Source organism: Oreochromis aureus, linkage group 4 (assembly GCF_013358895.1).
Source record: "Oreochromis aureus strain Israel breed Guangdong linkage group 4, ZZ_aureus, whole genome shotgun sequence".
NCBI lineage: Eukaryota > Metazoa > Chordata > Actinopteri > Cichliformes > Cichlidae > Oreochromis > Oreochromis aureus.
This window is the reverse complement of record NC_052945.1, coordinates 16,509,179-16,516,219: the sequence shown is the minus strand read 5'-3', so window position 1 is coordinate 16,516,219 and position 7,041 is coordinate 16,509,179. Positions and strand designations below refer to the sequence as shown.

Here is a 7,041-nt window from a genome sequence, read left to right as displayed (position 1 = left end):
TTCAGTTTGTAATGACATTTGTCAGAGTTACTCTGATGAAGACACACACGGTGTCGAAACGTTAGTTTCTTTCCTTTTTGCACCTAATAAAACCTTTGGACTTACTTGAGTGCTCCAGCCCTTCTGTTTTTCCTTCATTTTTTAATGTTAGTAGTGTTTCCTTTCCTCTTGCTAAATTGAATATAATATTGTTCATAATATACAGCAACTGGCATGGATTTAAATATTAACATTTAACCACAAGGAAACATTTAAAATGTTCTTTAATAAAACCATTTACAAATAGTGTCCAGCATTTCTGTCACTTTTCCAACATACACAATATTCAGAAAAAACAACTAAATGTTTAACAATATGGAAGTTGCTTGTCACATAAATGTGTGTTAAGTAGTATGCCAACGGCAGCTGAACCTAACAGGGTAACTCAGTAACTGTAACTTGATGACCTTGCTGATTTAAGAACATCCAAATCCTGGAGCATTTTGAATTCCAAAGTCCACGTTGGCCTTAAAGATGCTGTATGAGTCACAGATGGGTAGCTTCAGAGTATTTGCACAGGTGTTTGAAACTGGAAAAGGCGAAACACTTAAAAACTGGATGCGTGGTGGTGGTGTCATTCCTGCCGGTGGAACTGCCGTCAGCCCCTGTGGCAAACATCATCAAATCTTCCAGACACACTGCTGTTGCCTTCTCTGAAAGAAGAAAGTAAACACTGTAGTACATTACAGAAAATTTATTTCCTCACCTCTCCTTTCATAAAACTATAAACAAATAAAATGGTCATTCAAACCTTCACAATCAAGGAGATAATCTGCCCAAAAGCCAAGTGTTAGGACCTCCTTATGCCGCTTGTTGCTTCCTGCTGGGCTGAGATCTGGTCTGAACATGCTCTCCAGTTCTGAAGCAGTCAGGGCCTTGGCAGAGAAGCATAGGAGTGGGGCCAGCACACTGGAATTTTGTTGCAGTGCACTTAAAAATTCAGACTTTCCAGTCCATCTTTAAATCTGCAAAGGATAGACAAATAACTAATAATTGGTTTATAGCTATAACTATTGCAGTCTTCTAAATTGTGTTTAAATGTCTTTACCTACTAGATCTTTCATTATAAATTTGGACAGATTTCAAATGCATAGAATCACTCATACACAAAAACAATTCATAGCACTCAGAAATTAACTGTGACAGCAAAAAAGAAGAGCTCATTGGGATTTTAGCATTTAAAAAAAAAATAGTGCTTTCACACTGGAATAAACAAGTGTGTCAAACAAGGGATCACCTCTTTTTATAAATAACTGAAAAATTAATCATGTTGCATGACTATGATTATTATGGGTCATTGTGAACAATAAATGTATACTAAATTAGAGTTCTAGTGTCAAAGGTTAATAGCGTGCGACAGTGGCTCAGGAATTAACTAGTTGTTCATCAGATCACCGATGCTACTGAATCAGTTTTTTCATATACATCTGAAGGTCTGAAAATGTCAGTGGCTGCTGTGATGAGCAACTGGCCATCCTGAATTTAAAAGGAGTAATGAGTTTACCGTTGAATGACACTTTGGTTTCTTTCAAGGATGTACCATCTGAGGTACTCCTCCACAAATGCTTGTTTCTCAAAAGGCTTGACGTTTCTGAGGCATCCAGCAGTTTGGAAGATTGTGCTGTTTTGCAAAATAAGATTATGCAAAGACTCCTCTGATTCAGCTTTCAGGACCTATAAAAAAATTAAAAAAAGGTTTACTGTAAGAAAAACAAAAATATAATTTTCACTACTACTTTTACGATTCATTCAAACATTGGATTAAAAAATAATCAATTTGTTATTTCACTTGTGTTGTTGGGAGTTGGAAATCCGTCCTTTCAGATTACAGAATCTACCTTGAACCTACTTTCAAGATATGATCCAACCCGGATAACTTTTATCCCGATTAAATCTTTTAAACTGGCCCCAAGTGTCTTCTAAGTAAACCCATTCCCTGAGCCTAGGTAATTTTCTACCTGATGTAAAATTTTGTGATCTCCTCATCTTGCACATCTTCTACAGTGGCGCTGAAACTCTGATTCCCTGTGATGTGGTTGACCAGGTTCTTGGAGAGGAAATGTGGTGCTGGTCCCCATGCACAATGGATACAGCGATCATCTTTCCTGCTAAAAGTACTCATCTTGCCTGGCAGCTGTTATACAGGGCACATAATTATCATGGTTAATTGCTATTAAATATGCTAATGAAAAAAATACGCCAATTTTATTAAAATTTCCATTGTAATAATTACGGAGAAAACATCCACCTCTTGAATTATATACAAGATAACGGCTCTCTGGAGGTCCATCAAAGATGGGGCGATTTCGCAGAACTGCCCATAAGAAGTGTGAGGAATTCACGCCTCGGGCCACCTGTATCCAAACCTTCTTCAAAGCTGCCAGCATCATCATTAAACTTGATGAACATGTCGTAGTTGTCAGAGTATGTGCTGCGTCGAAATCCTCTAACAGCTCCATCCCATACAGCTGACCTTGATATATTGAACCTGCTGACCTTCTTGTGGTCAAGTTCCAGTGCCAAATTTGCAATAATTCCATGTGCCTGCAAATTGGTGTCTCTAAAAAAAGGGAAACTTTTTTTTTTTTTAAAGGTATATATACTTCTCTCATGATTGCATGATGTCTTGTATAAAACAAGATGGCGGTTAATTGGATTCAAATGTTTAAATTACTAACACAGGTTCTTCTGGGGGCTCAGCAAACAGTGAATCGTTATCTAATTGCAAAGTAAAGGCGGTGGAGATTGTCTGCTGCACTGTTTTACTAATAAAATAGTTTTTACCTGTTGTACTTCATTAGCAAGCACAAGATCCCCAGCACCCTTCCTTAGAGAACAAAGAAAAGCATTTTTGTTGTGTACTGTGAAAATATTAATTGACACTTTGAAAATATTTAAGCATCTTGATTAACAAACAAGCAATACAAGTATTATGTAGTCCATGTTCCAAAACCATATACAGAATGAATGACAAAAGTGTATATCTCATTAATACAAAGTGTAGGCAAAAACAGTAAAAGATTACATGTTCTTCAAATATCACTTACTCATATTCTGCTGCTTTCTGTAAAGGACTGCTTTCATGTTGAAGTTCCCATGGCTGAAACAAACAAACAAACACACGCATGCGCGAGGACGCACACACACACACAAAAATGTATTTCACATATAACTATTAACTGTTTTACTGAACTGAGGCAAATGGTGGTGGCTAAACAACAAGAAAACTCTATTAAAAATTTTAAATTGTACTTACCAATGTATCAGCAAGATCAAACTCAGAGGGCCTTTTAATAACAATCTCTGGGTCAGAGTCAGACAAGTCTGAGTTTTCTCCAACTACAAAACATGAAAACAAATTAAGCTAAGCTAACTAAATTCATACTAATGTATGAAACTTTATTTGATCATCAATAATAGATTAATACGAAAGGCATAAAGTTAGCATTTAAAACTCATGACTCAGTAGATCCAAAAATGGCTGAATTTCATGTTTCCAGGAAGAAACATAACATATACAAGCTAATTTAGGGAGCAATGGTGGCAGAGGAGTTAAAAGCCCGCCCTGTAATCAAAAGGTTGAAGGTTTTAGCCCTGCTCAGTCTGTCACAGTCGTTGTGTCCTTGGGCAAGACACTTCACCCTCCATGCCAGGTGGTGGTAGTGGGAGGGATAGGTGGCATCTGTGTACAGCAGCCTTGCTTCAATCAGTGAGTCCCAGGACAGTTGTGTCCACATTGTAGCTAATCACCAGCAGTGTGTGAATGTGTGTGGGTGAATGACTGGTTTTGTTGTGAAGTGTCTTGGGGGTTAGAACCCTAGAAGGTGCTATATCAAATACAGGCCATTCACCATTTTAATGTAGGTATGCTATTGACTTGGGTGCTTTATGCGTAATGTTATCATTTCACAATTTCAAAATTAGCATTTGTTGAAACTAAGGGAATGTGTGTCAAAATCCAAACAAACATTAGCAGCTTACCATCTTCAAAGTCACTCTTCAAGCAGATGAAAACATTGATTCTTTGATAAGGCTTGCCAACTTCAGCCTTATAAGCCTCAAGTGTAAATGGTCTTTGTGTTCCAGGGACAGTAATGACCTCAGTGCCATCCGGATACAGAAGAAGGAAAGGTCCATCTTTTAGATCTTTGTTAAAGTCCTTCATTTTTTAACAGCTTGATTGAGCAGACTTGTGGCAGTAGCGTCAGGGTCTGTTGTTAGGAAAATAGTTTTCCACGGTATGGCTTCAAACCACCCTTTTAATGGTCATCAAGCCGACATTTATCTGTAAGGAAAAAGACATGAACAATGGGCCAAGTAGATACTAATATGACTCTAAGCAGATCTATTCAAACTTGAATATTTATTAACTGCAAAAGAGGGATCTTCCTGACAACCTAAATGTACAATTACTCATAAACAATTGTTCTTATTCTGGATAGCTTTACTACACTGAACATTTTTACACAACTCCCTAAGGAATAACAAAAGAATGTCATTAGAAAATTAACCTCAACTTGTTTTCAGACAGAGCTAGCCAAACTACCTGAACCTTTCTTTTTCCTTTTCTTTAAGCCCTTCCTCCCTTCAGAAAACTTTTGCCTCTCTTCATTTTTCTTTTTTCTGTATTCTAAGAAGGTGCTGAAGGTTGGAGTTGGGCAGTTTGAGGTAGTCTGTGATGCTAAAGGGAAACAAAGGAAAAATGTACTACAATGTCACACATTAAAGACATTCATTCATGTGACATTCCATTGTCCACACAACACGCAAATAAGGACAACACTGAATAATCTCACTAGAAAATTTCTACCAAGGAATGACAATGTAACTGATACTATTGACCAATACAATTCTACACCAGTAAGTTTTAATGTATAGACACATAATAGTGTTAGTTCCTAAAGTTAACCAAACATAATAAATGAACTAATTTATTATCGTTTCAGTTGTGGAAATGCTCAGAGGACTGTTCCACGAAGCAAGCTAATCCCAAAAGCCAGGCTCACTCTGAAAATCCAGGCTCGATTGCCCCAAATTCGGTTCCAGGAACGAGGCTAACCTGCAGTCTTTCTGCTCATTCATTATGCAATATGCTTGTGGACAAGTCTGGTCCGTGGCACCCTAGCTGTGAGGTTTGTTAACACTAGAACTGCCCTCAAACCTTCACTACTAGAAAGGTCTTGAGCAGTCATTTTGACAGCTGCGTGCATTTTCAAATGAGCCTCGATTTTCTGAGCTCGCTTAGTGGAACAGCCCTCTGGTCTGCTACGGTCTGGAAACAGCTAACGCTAGGCTAATAAATCAATAAATAACAAACATTTTATTATGCTTATTAACTTACTCAATGGGAGTGAAGTGTCTCCGATGCAAGATGCGTGATAAAGCCTCTCGCCACAGCCGCTGCAAAAGTTTGGTGACTCCTCAACCAGCTTTTTCCCATAGCTAGGACAAAACATTCCGCCGTTTTTCAAACGAAATGCGCTACAGGCAGAGTAACTTCCGGTTCCAAAGACGAACAGCGCGGACATCCAATCAGTGATGTCTCCTGTTGCCGACTGGTACCTACCCTTTCCGGTTTTCTTAATGTAATTGTGCTTCTCAATTTGTTTTTGTGATTCTTCTTTTGTTTTTGCGCTTTTCAATTTGTTGTTGCGTTTAGTGAATTTGTTTTTGCGCTTTTCAATTTGTTTTGCGCTTTTCAATTTGTTTTTGCGTTTAGTGAATTTGTTGTTGCGCTTTTCAATTTGTTTTTGCGCTTTTCAATTTGTTTTTGCGTTTAGTGAATTTGTTTTTGCGCTTTTCAATTTGTTTTTGCGCTTTTCAATTTGTTGTTGCGCTTTTCAATTTGTTTTGCGCTTTTCAATTTGTTTTGCGTTTTTCAATTTGTTTTTGCGTTTAGTGAATTTGTTTTTGCGCTTTTCAATTTGTTTTTGCGTTTAGTGAATTTGTTTTTGCGCTTTTCAATTTGTTTTTGCGCTTTTCAATTTGTTGTTGCGCTTTTCAATTTGTTGTTGCGCTTTTCAATTTGTTGTGCGTTTTGTGATTTGTTTTTGCGCTTTTCAATTTGTTTTTGCGTTTAGTGAATTTGTTTTTGCGCTTTTCAATTTGTTTTTGCGTTTAGTGAATTTGTTTTTGCGCTTTTCAATTTGTTGTGCGTTTTGTGATTTGTTTTTGTGGTTTGCACTTCAGGGCCACCGTAAAAAACCCCCAAACCATGTGACCCCATATGAGCGGGCACTTTCAGGACAGTGGGAAAGAAAAACTCTGCGGTAAGAGGATGAAGATAACACAAAGACACGCTGTGGAAGAAAACCATAGATTACGCTGCATTCAATTGCTATCAATGTATAAACAGATTATACGTTTTAAGGCTAATCTTGATAGTAGAGAGATTGTCTGTCTCCTGAATCCAAATTGGGAGCAGGTTTCACAGAAGAGAGGCCTGAAAACTAAAGGCCTTCCTCTCATTCTACTTTTAAATTCTTTAGGAACTACAAGAAGGCGTGGGGTGCTACTGTACTGTAAGGTTATTAGGTTAAGGCCTGATTATTTGAGACCTTGTATGTATAGCTTGGAAGAAAGCAGTCCGACATATTTGTTTAATATGCACGTAGAAGGACATGTACAACTCCAAGATTCCTTACAGTGCAACTGGAGGCCAAAGTAATGTCATCCAAAATAAGCATCTGGTTAGATACCATATTTCTAAGATTTTTAGAACCGGGTACAATAATCTCAAGCACAAGTGTAAAGATAAATGTAGTCATGATAAATAGAAACTGAAACTCTGGCAAATAAAAACTATGATCAAGCCATTTGCATCATATTCATTTGCAGATCATGTAAGGCTAATTCAAATATTGTATTCAGGAGGAACACCTTCCTCCCTTCTGCTATTACTTTACTATATGCACAGTCACAACAAAAACAAACATTACATCATGTGACAACACGGGACAGACGTGGGAGGCATGGCGGGATAATAAGGACAAGAGCAAGTAA

The 7,041-nt window shown here is 37.7% G+C and overlaps 1 pseudogene; it reads right to left on the bottom strand.

Annotated features, from left to right (window-relative positions):
* Positions 1-525: 525 nt before the first annotated feature.
* Positions 526-4,265, bottom strand: LOC120439844 (annotated as a pseudogene).
* Positions 4,266-7,041: the final 2,776 nt, after the last annotated feature.